This window comes from Salmo salar, chromosome ssa09 (genome assembly GCF_905237065.1).
Source record: "Salmo salar chromosome ssa09, Ssal_v3.1, whole genome shotgun sequence".
Taxonomy (NCBI): Eukaryota; Metazoa; Chordata; class Actinopteri; order Salmoniformes; family Salmonidae; genus Salmo; species Salmo salar.
This window is the reverse complement of record NC_059450.1, coordinates 132,241,264-132,263,159: the sequence shown is the minus strand read 5'-3', so window position 1 is coordinate 132,263,159 and position 21,896 is coordinate 132,241,264. Positions and strand designations below refer to the sequence as shown.

Genomic DNA, 21,896 nt, shown 5'->3' with positions numbered 1-21,896 from the left:
TATGGTTTTAATTTGGTGGATGATTAGTGGACAGATAACAGGGATTGAACCCAGCAGAGAGTGGATGTGTCCCAAATGGCAGCATATAGGGCACTGTAAAGTGAAAATGGTGCAATTTGACATAAAAAGAGTGTCTTGTCATCATGGCAGACCTGAACCCCCCTGAGTACACCTTGAGCCTCCCCTTTACAGCTTATTACTCAGCCTGGCACAGCCTCGCTCAGCTTTGCACATCCTCGCACAGCCTCTCACTCTCAGTCTTGCTCAGCCTTGCTCAGCCTCTCATACTTGGTATTCCAGGAACTAGAGAGGGAAAGGCTCAGATTACTGTGAAGGGGAGAGATCTGACCACACAACATGAGATGGGAGGAGGAAAAGGAGGAGAGGAGAGGAGGAGAGGAGGATAGGATAGGATAGGATAGGAGAGGAGAGGAGAGGAGAGGAGAGGAGAGGAGAGGAGAGGAGAGGAGAGGAGAGGAGAGGAGAGGAGAGGAGAGGAGAGGAGAGGAGAGGAGAGGAGAGGAGAGGAGAGGAGAGGAGAGGAGAGGAGGAGAGAGCCGGGTATTGCAATGTCGCTTTAGTCTTATCCATTCTGCTTCATTTGCATTGGGAGTGTTTGAGGGATGATACCTCAACTTAACCTCTGCCATAGTCCTACTTTGCGTGGATTCTTGATTAAACACTCATATTTACTACCTGCTTACAGAGCACTGACTGTAGGCTTAGATTAACGTGAGTAGAGGTGAACTGGGAGTAGTTCTCTACCTGTTATGCATGTTATTATCACCTGCATCATCCCTGACAACTATTAAACTGCAGACACAAGAACAGCTGCACCAAAGATGTTCAACAAATATGAATGGACCAGAATGGCTTCATACAGACATTAATAAATTACTTTTATTTGACATGAAAGGATATTTCAGTAAAATATACATTCCTTGACAATGCCTAGTTAAAAATGGAAGCATTTCTTTTGACACAAACCCATCAGAAAGTCCTATGGTGCAAGGAAATATGCAGAGGCATCCATAAAGCATGGCTATTGCAGACGTTGCTTGTTAGCAGAAGGGGCGGGTGTGTGTGTGTGGCAGGGTGTGCGTGTGTGTACAGGGTGGGGTGTGTGCACTAGCTAAGCTCAGCTCAGCTCACAAGCTGGCTAATTAGCATTGCCCTCTCATTCCCTTTGAGCAGGGGAGGACAAGTGGGAGACATCATATTTCTTTGTTAGAAGCATTGTGTGTCCCCTCTGACCACAGAAACCACAGGAGTTCTGACCACAGGGGGTCACAGAGTAGACAGCATAATCCACCATCCCCACCAGCCCCCTGTGGGAATGGCCACCAGCTAGCTCTCCCTTCCCTTCCCCAACCAACGCCCTCAGCTCAGACAACACTACTGGCATCACATACACCTATTGAATCATCATTTACTTTAAGCAATAGTTACTGTGCAGTGACATTTTCAGGCTACATGTCTGGTCCCGACTCCAGTCAGAAGACAGATGTTATGGAGGAAGCAGGTGCGTATTGCACAGCTCTTTGAAGCACACTCTGATCTCTGGCTGGTTGCACTCTGAAGACACAGCAGAGATGATTCAACTGGATCCCCTGGTGTACTACGGCTTTAATTAATAGGCTCCTATTACATATTATTTAGACAGTGATAATTGCCTTTACATCTCTCCTATATTTGGGGTTTATTAGCAAAAAGAGAGCCCTGGTCTGTTTTGGGCTTTGTCAAAGTAGCAGAACAGGCCATTTTAATAATTGGTCATGCACCGGTGGCCTTGATGGAACAGTTTGTTGTTTTTGTGTGTGTTTTTTTGTTGTAGCTGGAACAGCTGTTTCCCAACTACCAGTGATCTCCATAAGGCTGCCTCTGAAGGCCTGTGATGATGCACTCCCTCCCTCCCGAACGAGAGAGCTCGCTTCCGCACTGTGAAAAGTTGCCCCGGGTAAGGGAACAACAGACTGCAACTGTTCAAGTCAATTCGCAGTGGCTCAGAAAAGAAGGCGTTGGGAGGGTTGCAAACAGCCTGGGCTACTCACCAGATATCAAGCTCTGGTCTCCATGGCAGATATCACATGGGTATAGGCATCCCGTCTCTCTTGCAGTCAGTCAGTCACAGCTCTGAGAGTAGAACAACACCCACTGGCATTAGAGAGAAACACCTAGAGACCTGGGAACACAAGATACCATCTCTGGTTAAAGCAGTGTTACATTGTAAATGAGGCTAAACTAAGTTGATGCTCAGAGCCATGGGAACTTTCCCTGACTGATTGAACACATTGTTTGAGGTTGGTCATCTGGCCACTCAATATTCTTAGAAAAGAAGACAGAACTCCCAAAGATAAGCAGTGAGACATTCATAATTTAATTGGCTGATATCTACTCCTTTTAAACTTGGCAGCTTTGGTGAGATATGAGCACTGATCTGATTGTAAGACAACGGAAGAAAGAAACACAAACAGCAGGAAATATATGGGAGAAAAGTGAGTTGGAGACACAATGACTATGGCTGTGTATCCCATCATGAATATTTCATTGCATTATTGTAGCTGACGAAGAACAAAGTGTAAAGAGGAGCATTATGAAACATTTATCATATTTTGACAAAAGCTTTGGAATCTATCTATCCCTGTGCTACAAAACACACCGGATTCTTCTTCTTTCCTGATGAAGTTTTTAAAAGAGAACAGAGGTGATTAACTGTATTGGCTTTATACCCATAAACTGTAGCAAATTTCCCCTTATGATAAATCACCAGACTCCATGAAAACGTACACCTGTGCTAAAGACTAGCTTAGGATACCATTTTATTGCTAGAAACAAATAAAAAAACTTCAGAGGTATGACAAGGTCATAAGTCTTCGGTTTTCTCACTTGTCTCTAAAATTTAAACCACCTACTGTACATAACATGTCCCAAGTCCGGCAGCAGAGGAGGTTGCATGCAATGCTACATAGATTACCATATTGCTCTCATTCGTCTGCACAGAGCCCCTCATGCATGAAAACAGAATTCTCCACTCAGGTTTGACATCTATTTGTATTTAGAATGGGGTTCGAGGGTTGTCCTCTCAAGCTTTAATTTCATCCAATTAAGTATTTATGATGGAATCTTTTTGTTAGTGTTAAGTTCAGTCCCACCTTCTGTAATCCAATTCCACTTAGAGACTTTGCATCACATAGGAGAGAAGGTTACAAGGAAACAATGGAAGACTGACTGTGGGTGCCCACAAATGACCTTATCTGTCATTATTGAGCAAGCAATTAGTACAGTAAACAATTGGAGGGTGATAATTCATAATCATACCCTCATGCATATTATTTACTCTATTATCTGCGTCTGACAGCCATTGTTTCAAGTCTGTCTTCTAATCTACAGCTTACTTATCCTGTGTAACATTACAGGGGTGTGACAAGTACAGTACTTGACTGGTGCATGAAGTTGACATTTTGTTTTCTAACATGTCCTTGGATTTTCCACAATCGGCTCAACAACAGATTTCCCTGTTTTATCGCTGTCTCTCAGCCACCCCATCACCTGGCTCACACTGATAAGTCCTGTAGGGTCAGGTAAAGACAAGCCCCCCTGTCTGACTTTATCTCCAATTCACCCTCTCCTAGTCTCCTTCACTATATCAAAGCAATTCTTTTTTCATCCTTCAGATGTTCACCTTCTTTCCACCCGCATTTCCCTCCTATGAAGTAGAAAGATAAATAATCCTTCAATGGTTGGCTACGTTTGGCCAATGGACAGATTCTGTCAAGTAATTATCCATCACTGTGCTTCTTTTCCTTTGGACTGAGACAGTCAGATGTTAGAAAGGCAGTCCTTTCCCTTTTTTCTCCTCATCTGCCAACCCTCCTACTAAGAGTGCTGCGGACTTCTCTCACACTGTTCCGTTCTGTCCATCAACCACTCTGAACCATGTATAGGAGTGTCGTGGAAACAGGGACAGACAGTTCAGATCAGAATATGAAAAGATGAGGAAGCATCACTTCACTGACCACACTCGGTCTCAGGTAACACATCTCGTTATTTCTTATTTTATTGTATTACTTTTTATTTTTTACTTTATTTATTTAGTAAGTGTTTTCTTAACTCTGTATCTTGAACTGCATTATTGGTTAAGGGCTCGTAAGTAACCATTACACTGTAAAGTCTACACCTGTTGTGTTCGGCACATGTGACAAATAACATTTGATGTGATTTGAGATCTATTATCCTGATCAGGAAATCTTTAAGACAACTTTTAAAACTTTAAAAAGGCTTTAGACTTACTGTAAATAATGTAAAATATGCTGTATGTTGATGATTCATTTATTTGCATAAAAATGGGTATGCTGTTTCCAAACAAACCCTGCTGAAAGGCATCTATACCTACTGGGAAATCTACATATACAATAAAGGCCTGTCTTAGTTATTCTGCCTCACAGTAGCTCCTGCTTCCGTTTCTGGCAGAGAGAAAACAGACAAACTGTTGGGAGGATTGTGGATTTTAATCCACTGGGATGTTGTCTCTTCCTAAAGAAGGTAAAACTAAAAGGCCTCAGGTGATAGTCTGTCAGATCCTGCCGATCTCATTTAAGGACAAAAAAAACTGCCTTCAAGCCCAAATCAATTATAGATATTTTTACCAAATTCATACTGTACATAGCCTACTGTAGGGAGCCTATAGGGAGCCTGTAGGGAGCCTATACTCTCCATCTCTCTAAACTACACCATCCAGGTATCGACAGAACAACCCCTTAGCTTGCCATGAGGTAAAATAGGACCCTGGCCTCATATAGTCTTTCATGATATGGGAAATCAATTTCTAAATAACCAAGTGAGGCACATTCTGTGTATTCATCACGGAATTTAATTATTCTTCAGTTGCCTCGGTGGGGTAAAAGGTCTTGGTGAGAATGTCATATTTTAGCAGGTGTTTCCCTCCTCACCTGTCCCTAACTGCCTGAAATGAAGACAAGCAATAAAGCAGCAGCTCCAGCTGTAACAAGCTCCTGAAAGGACACTCTCAAAGTCAGGATGACTCAGCACTGGACACAATGAGCCATTTGATCAGGGAACAGTGGGATGGTATTATGGTATAGAGTGACAGATAGTTGTAGCAAAGGTAAAGTCAAGCTTAACCACAATGTAACAATAACACCTTTTTCCAAGGGGCAGCTACTACTTGTTCAGGCTTTAATACTTTACTTTACAGAACTTTGAAATAATGCAGTGGTGTAAAGTACAAATACTTTAAAGTACTACTTAAGTAGTTTTCTGGGGTATCCGTACTTTACTATTTACATCTTTAAGAACTTTTACTTCACTATATTCCAAATGAAAATAATGTACTTTTTACTCCATACATTTTCTCTGACACCCAAAAGTACTCATGACATTTTTAATGTTTAGCAGGACAGGAAAATGGCCCAATTCACACACTTATCAAGAGAACATTCTTGGTCATCCCTACTGCCTCTGATCTAGCGGACTCACTAAACACAAATGTGTCGTTTGTAAAGTATGTCTGAGTGTGCCTCTGGGTACCCGTAAATAAAAAATAAATAAAATATTTGTACTGTCTGGTTTGCTCAGTATAAGGAATTTGAAATGATTTATAGTTTTACTTTTGATACTTAAGTATATATCAGCAATTACATTTACTTTTGATACTTAAGTATATTTAAAACCAAATACTTTTAGACTTTTAATCAAGTAGTATTTTACTGGGTGACTTTCACTTGAGTCATTTCATATTATGGTACTGTATCTTTACTTTTATTCAAGTATGACGTACAGCGCATTCGGAAAGTATTCAGACTCCTTCACTTTTTACAGCCTTATTCTAAAATGTATTACATATTTTTTTTTCACTCATCAATCTACACACAATACCCCACAATGACAAAGCAAAAACTGCTTTTTAGAAATGTTTGCAACTGTATTAAAAATAAAAAACTGAAATATCACATTTACATAAGTATTCAGACCTTTTAATCAGTACTGTGTTGAAGCACCTTTGGCAAAGATTACAGACAAGTCTTCTTGGGTATGACGCTACAAGCTTGTCACACCTGTATTTAGGGAGTTTCTCCCATTTTTCTCTGCAGGTCCTCTCAAGCTCTGTCAGGTTGGATGGGTAGCATCGCAGCACAGAAATGTTCAGGTTTCTCCAGAGACGTTTGATCGGGTTCAAGTTCTGGGCTCTGGGCTCTGGCTGGGCCACTCAAGGACATTCAGAGACTTGTAGCCACGTCTGCATTGTCTTGGCTGTGTGCTTAGGGTTGGTTTCCTGTTGGAAGGTGAACCTTCGCTCTGGAGGAGGTTTTCATCAAGGGTCTCTCTGTACTTTACTCTGTTCATCTCTCCTTGATCCTGACTAGTCTCCCAGTCCCTGCTGCTTAAAAACATCCCCACAGCATGATACTGCCATCTCCATGCTTCACCGTAGGGATGGTGCCAGGTTTCCTCCAGGCGTGACGTTTGGCATTCAGGCCAAAGAGTTCAATCTTGGTTTCATCAGACCAGAGAATCTTGTTTCTCATGGTCAGTCTTTAGGTGCCTTTTGGCAAACTCCAAGCAGGCTGCCATGTGCCTTTTACTGAGGAATGCCACTCTAACCTTCCCCGGATCTGTGCCGCAACACAATCCTGTCTCGGAGCTCTCAATTGAGCATATGAGTTAAAATAAATGGCCTCATAGTTTATCACAGCATCAGAAACACAGGCAGGACATCAATCAAATTAAGTATTCAATGATTTTCTGCAACATAATATGACCTCTATCAAATTTGTATTGCATCTAACAAATAGGTTGTTAGTAACATTAATGCTCCCAATCTGTCAGGATTTTGAGACGATGCCACTGAAATTAATCTGTTTAGATACTTGAAATCTGTTTCAAAGTCGGTCCCTCTCATTTGAAGTTAATTACATTATTCCATGGCAGGCACGATCATGTCTTCCTGACGACTTACAAAGTGCTAAGTGTTTGATGTCATACAGAATGCTTAGCGTAAGCTGGAAGACAAACAACCTCCGACCAGTAATGATTACTGAGGCCAAGCAGCCATTTTGGGTAGATGTTGTGCTGATAATCCACTATAGTTCCCCTCTAATGAGTCCCAATAGGTATCTCAGAGGGTGGCTGTCAGCCCAATCTTTATTTGAGGTGGGACTAGGATAAGTTTTCCCCTGAAATTGCTTGTAGGTGCAGTTTGATTGGCTAATAGCTTTTTGTATAAGCCTTGACCAACCTTTGGCATTAAAGGTCAAGTTAAAGCTAACGGCCAATGTGCTAGCCAATGAATAGCCATGAATCTGGTGCAGGGCCAGGGTTAAGAGCCCTTTAGAGGGCTTTACATAAAGGAGGAAATGAATTTTATAAATTGCATCTCAATGACAATTTGGATTCTTAGTTATGGTTATCCAAATTGTGCTATACTTGTGTATCTGTGTGTGTCAGATTTGGCACACACAGAGAATAATGCCTTCTCTTCTTAATTTGAGTAGGTTTTGCATTTCTGGCCCTGGTGCCCTTGGAAGACTCCAGAGAATGATTCAAGCAGGCATCAGCGATAGTTCTGCCAACATCTTGTATACCTCTGCCAGTAGGGCATAGCTTGCTTCCAACACAAACAGCCCAGCATTGTAACAATCTGAAGCAGCTGTTTAAATCATCTAATGAATCGTTACAGTAAATGAACATAATATCAACTAGTCTAGGTACAATTTAGACATTTTCACCAGTTTATTCAGGGAGATATGAGGGTAAAGCAGTTTTTTTGGTGGGGGGGGGATTCTCAATTGAGCATATGAGTTAAAATAAATGGCCTCATAGTTTAGATGTTCTGTTGCAAATATTTAAGAGTGTTCTCTTGATGTCTCTGAGGAGTACTGTTTTGGCCTGTCTACCAAATTACTCTTTCCCCCAGTTTACAGTATGATTATCCCCTGGGCAACACGCTGTCCTTCCGTATAAAAATCAAGCTACATTTTCATGTAAGAACAAATTGCTTGAGCGGATTATATTTCACATTTACCTAATTCCCACAAGATGCTTTTGTAATTTTCTACAGATTATGTGTGTAATCTTTTCCACAGGCAGGTCTTTGAATGTTAAACGCAGACTGTGGTTAGTTCTACCAGTATCACAGTAATACCTGGCATATTGTGATTTGCAGGGAGATGCTCTTGCCAGATCAATAGGACATAAAAGCATCTGAGGCATCTTGACATTTCAAACAAAATCGCGGGCCCTTAATTGGGTTTTCCCGGATCATTAGCGGAAAGACATTACAGGGGATTGTTAAACCACCAGAGGTACATGTGCTTGTGATTACATGCACAGATGTCAGAGAAAACATGCTCCAAATACATATGTTATGCTTCTAGAATAGTACCACGAGGTAGGCTACTTAGTTGTTCCCAGTAAGTACCACTGCACCACCACATGAACCCTAAGTAATATAGCTACTTAATTGGTCAAAATGTAGGTTTATTGTCCGCTCTCACTAAGAAATGTAGGGCCTCCTGGTTTGATATTAATATTCACATCACATTCCACCAACTCAGCAGAAATGTGCCAAACACCATAAATGCAAAATAGGTCAGGACGAAGAGTGGTATGAAATTTGATTTATTGTACAATTCTCATTTTCATGGCCCGATGAATGAACGCGTGAGTCAATAAGAAGAATCAGAGGAGATCACCCAGAAAGAGGGAACTTTTGGTCATAAAGAACAGTCTTCTGTGATGTCCTCTGAGGCATTATAATCTGGATTGTTGTCTGGATGTGTGGTCGGTGGCATCAGCATGCTTTCTGATCACAGTAATTGTATCACACTTTCATATTCAATGCAGATATAATACTGTAAGTTGGGGCAGTTCCTGTACGGTAGGATAAGCTTTTACGACTCCCTTGCTTGGCCCATTGAGCTTTAACTTGAGGACGCAGCTATGCTCTATGATACTTAAGTGATTTTGCGGTTCAGTGACTCCTTATAATCATATGGCGTGGCACTTCTATTTCCAGGAACATTTAGTTGATACGGAGGGCTAATACATGCAACATAATTTAACCTGCGTCCATTTCTTTTCTCATCATTTCATCAAGTGTAATATTATACAGTCCCTATAGTATAGCAGCCTATACTTTTAACTCCATCTTGTTTTTGGTTTTACACTCTACAGACTATGGTATACCTGTACCCCATAACATGGGATTTATTTTACACACTGACATAGGAATGGATTTCCTATCAACATTTAAATTTGGGTTTTCTTCATAAAAAGCTGTTGTGCTTTTTATGTTGCAAAAAGACATTGCCCCATGTTCACAAATTCATATATGGAGATTACCTGGATTAGTGAGACAACTATTAGCATTGACATAGTGTCGAACATATCCTGTTACATACCATCCTGAAGGGGTGAAAAAGCGTCAGTTGACACCATCCCTGGTTAATCCCCTGGCAGGGCTCAATGAAACAGAATGTTGAGTCCCAGGCAGCTCACAGACGACCAGGCTGGTTGAGTGGGAAAGAAATGACTTTCAGTGTCTCTACATAAGGACATGCTATTTAAAGATGTTCCCCTCCACAGTAATCCTTCATAGTACTCCTTTACTGAACACTGTATTCTAACACAGAGCCTCAATCATAGCCCCAGCATTGCCAAATGAATGTGACAACTTCTGTAAACAAGGGCAGAGACTATCGACGAACCCTCCTTGCTAATGAAGCCAGATAAATCTCCCTGCTCTGCTCTCCGAGTCTCTGTGTGTAAACAATGTTAGAGCTGCTCCTGTGCTCTGTCAGACCTGTCACACTGACAGCCTGTGCTACTGCTCAAGACTAAATCATATGCACAACACCAACCAACCTAAGACAAGCTGGGTGCTGCTGCTGGGAAAACACAACAGCTTATCATTTCCTATCCTCATGAAAAGACAAAAAAAAAGTCTGTTGCTGCTCTAGAATATTATTGGTTTGTGTAATTTGAAGTCCTCCACTTCTATATTTATAGCATTTTCACAAAACACATGGGTTTTGTGTCTGTCAAGACAAGAAGAAGGATGAACACAGAGGAGATCAGAGTCTGCTCACTCTGATCCGATAATTAGCAATACACCAAAGCAGGAATAAAGGTAGCTAATCTTAAAAGTAGAAAGTAGAGCTAGCGACAATCTGATTTCCCCCTTTATCTGCTTGTTTTCCTCCCAAACACTAGCTCACAAACTGGCACAGGATCAGGAAGGTTCTTTAGCAGCCGTATTACCTGTCTACAAGTTCACAATCCAAACTAGTATGGTTTCTTTTTTTCCCAGCTCACAATTGAATCTCTCTCAGTTAAACTCCTCTAGCTTCCCATTTGACAAAGCTAGCTACACAACTTGTGACATAAATATGAGATAGACGTCACATAAAAATGCACCATTACTGTAATTATTGGCACAACATGGTTTATGTGGCTCATATATAATGCAAGTACCTTCCCCCAAAACAAAGAAAAACAAAAACAGATCCCCAGCACCCTCAGCACTAACCCCCTGCCACTGAGAATTAATAATACAGTTCAAGATGCATTGGAAACTAGAATGAGTCCCCTAAGTGCCCATGTGGTCTAATTTGTCTGAGTAAAATTGAAATCACTGCTTAAATCTTACAGTGAAAAACTAACTTTGAAGATGCTGCAGTTCTCGGAGTTTAATTGGGTAGTAGCTTCCATGCATTTGACAGTCATTTCAAATTCCATTTCACTTCAACCCCCAACAATATTCCCTAAGATGTTATTGAAACAGAGGTGTCGGTTTAAGTGCCAGAAAAAAGCAATCGCCTACTCAACCATTTAAAAAAAAATACATTTTGTTTTCTTTCATAGCTCAGATTGTATAAAAGGTTGAAAACTTGGGCAGGGTTTAAAGTCTTACTACCACTGTACATGTTCCGTAGATGCAGCTGAGGCTTTCTACAGTACACCATATTATCCATTTTTTTTAGGTAACATAGAGTACAAGCTAGCATCCTGTTTATAAGAATTCATCCAGTAGTATCATCCCTCCTGATCCTATGCACTCAAGCACACTTATCTGTGAATGTATTATTGATATAGCTGGGAGATAACACTACACTGAGGTCTTACAGATCCATCTCGCTCAGAAAGGACGGATCTCAGTAGGGAGCCTCAGTCTAAGTCCTCCATGTACACTTCAACAGCGGTAAACATATGTACTAGAGAGTGTGAGGTGGAACAAGTCACCTCCAGGAGGGTACAGTGGGCCTTTATGAAATGTTAAAGTGGGCCTCAAATATGCTCATTGTTTCTCGTGGAGGGCAGCTATAGAACTTGTATTTTACTCTTTATCAAGCCTTCAGAGATTCCCTCCAACAGTGATGGAAAAATAAGTGCTTCATCAGAATGAAATGGGTTATGTCAAGTATCTAGAACAGATGTGGATGTTTTGGGGGTTATAATGTGTTTGCACCAGAGCCTCTGCACTTAATGGAAAGCGAAAGACTTGACAAGCTGTTTCATTCTCATACTTTATGTGACTTGGCATGCATATTTCCTCAGATTTTAACAACTGTTATCCGTATGTGATTTGGATAGTGAGGAAATATACACTCAGTAGTCAGTTTATTAGGTACATTCATCTAGTACAGGGTCGGAAGCCCTTTGCCCACAGAACAGCCTGAATTATTTGGGGAATGGTTTCTACAAGGTGCGGTGTTCAAACTTTGTCAATTGGTATCAAGGGACATAACGCGTGACAGGAAAACATTCCCCACACCATTGTAAAGTTCACCCTGTTTCACAGAAATAAAATCTTCATAAAACTCAATCAAACTATAGAAAACTGAAAAGAACTAAGTGACAGAGAAACTGAAGCCTTAGAATTTCTTAGTACTCCTTAAGTATGTAAATTGAACAATATAATCACCCAGAAATATTATAGTGCAAAACTCTAAATTATATTGTACAACGTTCAGGCCCAGACAACAAAAACAATGAGTCCATAACTTTTCACAATGAGTCCGTAACTAAAACACCCAATAACTGTCCGTTCATCTGTTCACCCAAATCTGAAAGAAATCTGATCCATCCATGACACAGTGATAAGAGCCAGAACTCAAAGTCATAAAACTCCAACAAAAAAACAAACTTCCACAGCCTGTTAGGGCTAGGGGGTAGTATTTACACGGCCGGATAAAACACGTACCCGATTTAATCTGGTTATTACTACTGCCCAGAAACTAGAATATGCATATAATTATTGGCTTTGGATAGAAAACACCCTAAAGTTTCTAAAACTGTTTGAATGGTGTCTATGCGTATAACAGAACTCATGTGGCAGGCAAAAACCTGAGAAGATTCCTTACAGGAAGTGGCCTGTCTGACAAGTTCTTGTTCTTCTTGACTCTCTTTATTGAAAACTGAGGATCTTTGCTGTAACGTGACACTTCCTACGGCTCCCATAGGCTCTCAGAACCCGGGAAAAAGCTGAATGATGTAATTCCAGCCCCTGGCTGAAAAACATTAGCGCCTTTGGTAAGGGGTCTATCAGAGGACAATGAGACTGAGGCGCGTGCACGAGGCGACCCCATGTTTTTATTTTCTCTCTCTTTGTACTAAAACACAGATTCCCGGTCAGAATATTATCGCTTTTTTACGAGAAAAATGCCATAAAAATTGATTTTAAACAGTGGTTGACATGCTTCGAAGTACGATAATGGAATATTTCGATTTTTTTTGTCACAAAACGCGTCGGGCGCGTCACCCTTCTTTACCCTTTCGGATAGTGTCTTGAACGCACGAACAAAACGCCGCTATTTGGATATAACTATGGATTATTTTGAACCAAACCAACATTTGTTATTGAAGTAGAAGTCCTGGGAGTGCATTCTGACGAAGAACAGCAAAGGTAATAACATTTTTCTTATAGTAAATCTGACTTTGGTGAGGGCTAAACTTGGTGGGTGTCTAAATAGCTAGCCCTGTGATGCCGGGCTATCTACTTAGAATATTGCAAAATGTGCTTTCACCGAAAAGCTATTTTAAAATCGGACATAGCGAGTGCATAGAGGAGTTCTGTATCTATAATTCTTAAAATAATTGTTATGTTTTTTGTGAACGTTTATGATGAGTAATTTAGTAAATTCACCGGAAGTTTGTTTTTGCTGGTTTTTGAGATAAATATGAACTTGATTGAACAAAACATGCATGTATTGTATAACATAAGGTCCTAAGATTGTCATCTGATGAAGATCATCAAAGGTTAGTGCTGCATTTAGCTGTGGTTTGGGTTTATGTGACATTATATGCTAGCTTGAAAAATGGGTGTCTGATTATTTCTGGCTGGGTACTCTGCTGACATAATCTAATGTTTTGCTTTCGTTGTAAAGCCTTTTTGAAATCGGAGAGTGTGGTTAGATTAACGAGAGTCTTGTCTTTAAAATGGTGTAAAATAGTAATATGTTGGAGAAATTGAAGTAATAGCATTTCTAAGGTATTTGAATAACGCGCCACGGGATTCCACTGGCTGTTACGTAGGTGGGACGAAATCGTCCCACTGGCCCTAGAGAAGTTTAAAAAAGTAAAGAAATATCGTCGTGGCAACAAAAACAACACGGAACAAAGATTGAGCTCACCGTGACGTAAGTGATCCTCCTTCGCACCGATGACTTCAATCGTTCAACAACTGCCCGTAAAATCCAAGGGGATATCGGGTATACTCCACTGGTTAGAGATGTGCGTCGGAACAGGTACACATAACACGTATTCCAGACACATATCAGCGATCTAAACCAACACTTTAAATAACAATTTCTCTACAAATGATCCTTGCGAACCTCGGTCCCAAACAGACTCCCCAGGAGCAGCATTACTCTCCTTTTCCCAGGTGAAAAACGAATTGTCACCCCTTTTCTCCCATACAGCATTGACAGAGCGTTCAATGAAAATAAAAAAACATAAAGTTCAAATAATAGACCTTACATACCCTTAGTGCCAGTTCACTTTTGTCTCCTTTGTAAGTGCCTACAGTGTGTGTAAAATTTGTTACACCATTACACTATCGCAACCAGCCTGTACCGCTGACACCAGGCAGGAGGATGGGGCCATGGACTCATGCTGCTTACTCCGAATCCTGGCAGGAACCGCATTCGTCAGAGGAGGCGATGTTTTTCCACTCCTCAATTGTCCAGTCTTGTTTTTAATTGATAGGAATGGAACCCGGTGTGGTCATCTGCTGCAATAGCCCATCCGTGACAAGGACCGATGAGTTATGCATTCCAAGACACTGTTCTCCACACCACTGTTGTACTGCGTCGTTATTTGCCTCTTTGCGGCCCGCCTGTTAGCTTGTACGATTCTTGCCATTCTCCTTTGACCTCTCTCATCAACGAGCTGTTTTTGCCAACAAGACTGCCGCTGACTGGATGCTTTTTGTTTGTTGCCTCATTCTCGGTAAACCCTAGACACTGTTGTGCATGAAAAGGCCAGGAGGCCGGTTGTTTCTGAGGTACTGGAACTGGCGCGCCTTGCACCGATGATAATACCACTCTCAAAGTCGCTTAGGTCACTTGTTTTGCCCATTCTAATGTTCAATCAAACAGTAACTGAATGCCTCGATGCCTGTCTGCCTGCTTTATATAGCAAGCCACGGCCACGTGTTTGTAGGAGCAAACCATTTTCACGATCAGGATGGTGAACCTAATAAACTGGCCACTGAGTGTATAACCAATAGTAATTTGTTAGAATTACTAAGCACATTTGACAGTATCCAATCTGACTTCTCTTGGCATGCTTAACATTGAAATTGGAGAACCTCTAGTCCCACACCATCAAGCTGCTCCAATGCATTTGTAAAGAGTCTCAATGTACCCGTGCGTGTAGACTGGAATATCCTGACTTCAACCTTATACTTCACTGGCTTCCTAGAGAGTACGCTACATGGCTTATATGATGTAAGCTGAGCTTATTCCCCAGAGTTTGCCCCCACTATTGGTACCTCACAAATTTGATTCTTCCTCACAGTCCGACACAAGTACTCCATTCCACTCAGAAGTTGCAGGCAATCTTTACTTTTGAGTGCCACAAAAGTCAACAGATGTCCCATGTTGGACCTTCCTATTATGAGGCAATCTAAGTGAGTTTGGCTGTGGGTCAGAGGGTAGTGTTGTTCACCACACAGTGAAATATGGGTACTGTGGAGGAGACTGAGTAACAGCTGGGGATGGTGCAGTAAACCACTGAGAGGATGTCACTTAGAGTACAGCATTACGATGATTAATTAAAGTTAACATGCTTGGTTCCTCAAGCTTAAACACTTGAAACCTGCCATGCATATCTGACGAAAGGTCAGTTCACTCCAATTTATTTGTCGAAAGGAGAGGACATGAGGTGACATGAGTACAGAGGGAATTTAATCAACCTGCTATCCAGATGCTTTAGTCAGGTTCTGCTCTACAAGCAGACTGTTTCAGCGTGAGATGCACATCTGAACATGGCCACTGGTGCATGGCTAATGACCAATAAAGGAATCCTGCACATATTACCATGACAACTTTTAGCAGAAAACTGTTTTGGTTGTCAAGGGAAGTGCATATCAATGATTTAAATGTACACTATATGACTAATTGGGAGCGCTGTGTTGAAGCCACCATGCCTCCATCTTGGCACTCCCCCACCATTGTAAAACATTTTTGGGAAGCTATATAAAAGCATTTATTAATATCTACATTCGTTTTTGCCACACATGTACTGCATTACAGACACCTTAATGCATACTTTTAAATTATATCATGTGAGCTAAAAACAAAAATAAAAAATAGATCCAAATATTTTCCTTAAAGTACTATTTTATTTTTCTATTACTGATGTTACTGTCCCCACTACAACCAATAAATACTTAATACATGTAATGTTGTCCTTTAATTGAACTACTGTAAAATTAAATATATTCCTATGGAGGACTTCTCCTACTGGGGAGTGCCAATATGGCCGACCGTTAGCTTCAAAGCCTCTCAATGGCCAATACATAGTATTAGCAATCCAGTGTTTATATACAGTGCCTTCAGAAAGTATTCATACCCCTTGACTTGTACATTTTGTTGTGTTTGGATTCAAAATGAATTCAAAAAAAAATCTCACCCATCTACACACAATACCCCATAATGAGAAAGTCAAAACATGTTTTTAGAATGTAATACAGAAATGTATTGTTTACATAAGTATTTACACCCCTGAGTCAATACATATTGACCTCGATGAAAAGGTACTGTGTGTCAACTAGGAAAATGAGAAAACCAAAACAAAATCATAGACTACATGGCGGTCCAAGGGAGTGGCGTAGGCAGTCAGTGTGTTGGTATGGGACACAGGCTCGGTTCCATTTCTCACCCTCATTTCTCACCTTTGGCAGCGATTACAGCTGTGAGTCTTTCTCAGTAAATGTCTTAAGCGCTTTGCACACCTGGATTGTACAATATTTGCAAGTTATTATTTTTACAATTCTTCAAGCTCTGTCGAGTTGGTTGTTGATCATTGCTAGACAGCGAGTCTTGCCATAGATTTTCAAGCTGATTTAAGTCAAAACTGTAACTACGCCACTCAGGAACATTCAATGTTGTCTTGGTAAGCTCCAGTGTATATTTTTTATTAATTTGTAACAATTATAAAAACATAATTCCACTTTGACATTATGAGGTATTGTGTGTAAGCCAGTGACACAAAATCTCAATTTAATCCATTTTAAAAAATCTGTCCGTAACACAACAAAATGTGGAAAAAGTCAAGGGGTGTGAATACTTCTGAAGGCACTGTACATCATTGGTGCATACAGATGTAGGATCTGCACAGCAGGAAATGCAAACGTGTAGTGTATTCAAGGTTTAAAAAGGCTTATAACATGTGTAATTTCGACTTTAAAATGTCCATTATTTATAATCCACATAATAATTCACATTTCATGTTGCTGCAGGATTATTTTCCTGCTGTAGCAAACTGTCTTAATTTGAGCCACAGACAAGGAGGGATCAGACACATTTTCAGATTGGATGCTCTCTGTTAAACACTATTTGCATTCCAGCTTTGGATGCATTTTTTTGAGAGATTTCTCTGTAAATGTACATCAATGATGTAGCAGCAATTACCAATAATGTCGCTGAATGCTTGCCCCATGGGGAAATGTGTGTGAAACACTGGGCTCCTTCCTCACCTTGGTCTTTTGGAAAAGGATTTAAGCAGTCAGATAGAGTCACAGTAGCAAAGTGATTAGAGGCAATATCGATCCAGGTCTTTGGGTAACTTCTCTGTTCAAAGTGAGTGGACTATGCCTCAATTTGTTTTATAGCCCTCCCGATGACTGCATATGTTCCTAAAGCTATTCAACGACAAACAGGATTTAAAAACTGCTCAACAGCCGTCAGTCGAGCATAGAATGGGATACTGGCTGTCAGCATCAAGGGACTTATTTCTCTACATATGACCCCAGGCAAATTTATTACGCCTATAATCATATGATCTTATATTTTTTAAAGTGATAAAGTGCTTGTGACAATCTTACAACCTGTAGTGACTTCACAATACAGGCCTTACCAGATGGAGAGGAAGGCATTTCACAAAAGCAATAGTGTGCTAGATTTAAAAAAGTGTTACTTAAAATGTTTGTGCACCACAATCAGTAGTTAGTATCACATCATAGATTTAATGCACTGTGTATGATAGACTATCACAGGCAGGTACAGTAATTTAAGTACGTGTAAAGGCTGTGGATGATTAAATTTGCACATCAAATGGAGGCGGCTACCTGCTTGCTAACAAATACCCAAAAACAGTTGAAGTTGGAGGTTTACATACACTTAGGTTGGAGTCATTAAAACTAATTTTTCAACCACTCCACAAATGTCTTGTTAGCAAACTATAGTTTTGGCAAGTCGGTTAGGACATCTACTTTGTGCATGAAACAAGTAATTTTTCCAACAATTGTTTACAGACAGATTATTTCACTTAATATTCACTGTATCACAATTACAGTGAGTCAGAAGTTTACATTGACTAAGCTGCCTTTAAACAGCTTGGAAAATTCCAGAAATATGTAATGGCTTTAGAAGCTTCTGATAGGCTAATTGACATCATTTGAGTCAATTGGAGGAGTACCTGTGGATGTATTTCAAGGCCTACCTTCCAACTCAGTGCCTCTTTGTTTGACCTCATGGGAAAATCAAAATAAATCAGCCAAGACCTCAGAAAAGAAATTGTAGACCTCCACAAGTCTGGTTCTTCCATGGGAGCAATTTCCAAAAGCCTGAAGGTACCACGTTATGTACAAACAATAGTACGCAAGTATAAACACCATGGGACCACGCAGCCGTCATACCGCTCAGGAAGGAGACGCGTTCTGTCTCCTAGAGATGAATGTACCTTGGTGCGAAAAGTGCAAATCAATCCCAAAACAACAGCAAAGGACCTTATGAAGATGCTTGAGGAAACAGGTACAAAAGTATCTATATCCACAGTAAAACTAGTCGACATAACCTGAAAGACCGCTCAGCAAGGAAGAAGCCACTGCTCCAAAACCGCCATAAAAAAGCAAGACTACTTTTTGGAGAAATGATCAAGATCGGACTTTTTGGAGAAATGTTCTCTGGTCTGATGAAACAAAAATAGAACTGTTTGGCCATAATGACCATTTTTATGTTTGGAGGAAAAAGGGGGAGGCTTGCAAGCCGAAGAAATACCATCCCAACCGTGAAGCACGGGGATGGCAGCATCATGTTGTGGGGTGCTTTGTTGCAGGAGGGCCTGGTGCACTTCACAAAATAGATGGCATCATGAGGCAGGAAAATTCTGTGAATATATTGAAGCAATATCTCAAGACATCAGTCAGGAAGTTAAAGCTTGGTCGCAAATGGGTCTTCCAAATGGACAATGACCCCAAGCATACTTCCAAAGTTGTGGCAAAATGGCTTAAGTTGTGGCAAAATGGCTTAAGGCCCGACTCAGTGTAACTGGGTCAGGCCTACAAACCTGACTCAGTTACACCAGCTTTGTCAGGAGGAATGGGCCAAAATTCACCCAACTTATTGTGGGAAGCTTGTGGAAGGCTACCCGAAACGTTTGACCCAAGTTAAACAATTTAAAGGCAATGCTACCAAATACTAATTGAGTGTATGTAAACTTCTGATCCACTGGGAATGTGATGAAAGACATAAAAGCTGAACTAAATAATTCTCTCTACTATTATTCTGACATTTCACATTCTTAAAATAAAATGGTGATCTTAACTGACCTAAGACAGGGATTTTTTACTTGTATTAAATGTCAGGAATTGTGAAAAACTTAGTTTAAATGTATTTGGCTAAGGTGTATGTAAACCTACGACTTCAACTTTATATCTCAAGCATTGTCTCTTCACGAGTTGTCCAGCTTTGCTTTAGTAAATGCCTTAGAAGTTCACGTTAAAGTTTTACAACGACAATAAACATCCACATGCAGGGGTTGTTTGAATCCCCCTAACAGTTTTAGACAGCTACAGTAGACAAGGAGGTGTGTGCTCTTTCCCCAAAAAGTCAAATCCTAGGGATGGTTACATCTTCTCTGGCCTGACCCTGGCTAGCTAGCAGCAAAAACGCTTTCATGATCACAGATGAAAGGACAGGGAGGAGGAGAGGCAGACTTCTGTGCAGTCTGAAGAATATGTTTCCTTCATGGGGTAGACTGAATAACTTACATTATTATTATATATGAGCACTCCATCCTATGCCCCTTGAATCCCCCGTCTTATGCTCGCACCGTGGCACCAATTGAGGCAACACTTCACTTTATTATTTACATATTGCAGTAATAATCGTCCATATTCTTTTCCCCCTTCACATTCTTTTTCGTATTCCATTTGCTTTTAGGGCTACATGAAGCATACCCGATATAGGCACAGTAGTGTAATGTATAAATGAAACATTAGGGCAGCGAAGACGGAGTCCTATTCAGCAGTCACATGCATTTTGCTGCCATTTGAAGTCAGTCAGAACATATAGAAATAAAGCAGAAAGAATGTGTCCAGCCAGACTAAAGCAAGCGACATTAAATGGGCAGCCATCAGAGAGGTCCTGAATAATTGATAGTTCCTCTTGTTTTGCAGCACAATGAGGAGGCTTTATGTCCTACACAGAGACCAGGGTGTCTATTATGCTGTTTCAGCGTGTCATGTTTATACTCCTCATTTGCATATGTATTACATTTACTTTATTTAATTTAGGAATTTTGTGGCGGGTTTATAATGAATGCATCTGTTACTGGTTCCTGAGTAATTGCAGTATCAATATGGCAGGTGTCAGAATCCACCACATATGTCTTGATCTGGAAACTCTTCACACAGGCGTGTCTCAGGAGATCCAACTGCTCTGTCTCAGGAGATCCAACTGCTCTGTCTCAGGAGAGCCAACTGCTCTGTCTCAGGAGATCCAACTGCTCTGTCTCAGGAGAGCCAACTGCTCTGTCTCAGGAGATCCAACTGCTCTGTCTCAGGAGAGCCAACTGCTCTGTCTCAGGAGATCCAACTGCTCTGTCTCAGGAGAGCCAACTGCTCTGTCTCAGGAGATCCAACTGCTCTGTCTCAGGAGAGCCAACTGCTCTGTCTCAGGAGAGCCAACTGCTCTGTCTCAGGAGATCCAACTGCTCTGTCTTAGGAGATCCAACAACACGGCATGCTAAGTCTTTCTGCTGAGGTTAATACATTTCAGCCATTCAAGTTTTCAAAACAACAGATACATGAGATGGGGAGCATTTTAGTTTAGCATATTCACTGGCATATGTTTCTTCTGTGGAGGCAGCCATTTCCTTTCTTTTATTTTGTATCTATCAGCAGCGCCATGCTTGTTTAGCTAGCACTGATCTGCTGTGTCTAACCCCAAGCTATGGAACATTGACAGTAGCTACAGCGCCTACCAAGCACATTACCCAGCTGCTCAGCTGCACTGCACAACACAAAACCACCACTGAGACAAAGAGGGAACCGATCGCCCAAATCCAGGGAGAGCACTGAGCAGCAAACTGTGATGATACAGGACCCTAAGACAGGGATAGAAAAGTCCTCCCCTGTGCAGCTTTTAATATTGTGTCATTTTTTCATTATTTCCTTCCTATTCCCTTGTGCAAGTTAAGCAATTCAAATGAGGCAATTTATTTAATTAGTAATCTGTCTGTTTTCACTAGGTAATCTACTAGGGCGTTGGCGGCCCTGTTTAAGGTGTATAGATAATACATCCAGGAGGAAAGTGGCTTCTTTTATGTTATGCATAATTATAAACCACCCTGGTAAATAACATGTTCATTTTTCATCCAACGCAACCACACATTAGACACACATTATTGTCATTTAGTGCAAGCAGTCATTGAGCCTTACAAACCTCAATAAATTGGACACATCCTTCTTTATGTACATATCATTGTCTATGGAAACATGGCTCTGAAACAAAGCTTAATATTAGAGGGTAGTTTCACTGACAAACAAAAGTACAATGGAATCCTGGGTCCATTACAGAATGCAAGTTGTAGGAACAGCATTTGCCATACATTAGAATGTAATCACCACGCTAATGCATCATAATGGGGCATAAATCTGTAGGGTCAATCAAGTACACATGCAATACACCAGCTGCAGTCATTCTCCCTATGATATACTGTACAAGCATAAGCCCTCTTCTTAGTACAGTGAAATAACCAATGGGTGACAAATATGTTTGTTGTTTGATCCTCTTGTTCTTTATGACTTTTTGGAATGTATTTCAATTGTACTGTATTTCCTTTCTTTTTGTATTGGACAGAGTATCTCTGACTGAGTGCCCATTCACATTAATGATGACAGACAAGGTTTATCACTGCAGGAGGTTGTCAAC

At 40.7% G+C, this 21,896-nt stretch overlaps 1 protein-coding gene across 4 annotated transcripts in view; it reads right to left on the bottom strand.

Moving 5' to 3' along the window:
- Positions 1 to 21,896, bottom strand: part of LOC106613031 (leucine-rich repeat and fibronectin type III domain-containing protein 1) — a 132,585-nt gene that overhangs the window by 24,228 nt on the left and 86,461 nt on the right. For 2 of the 4 annotated variants that reach the window (XM_014214905.2, XM_045724627.1), the window contains exons 3-4: positions 9,420 to 9,527; positions 2,052 to 2,182 (exon numbers count right to left, since the gene is read on the bottom strand). The gene's annotated coding sequence lies outside the window, so the exon portion shown is untranslated. The remainder of the gene's footprint in view (positions 1 to 2,051; positions 2,183 to 9,419; positions 9,528 to 21,896) is intronic. The other 2 variants (XM_014214904.2, XM_014214906.2) reach the window with 1 other exon arrangement.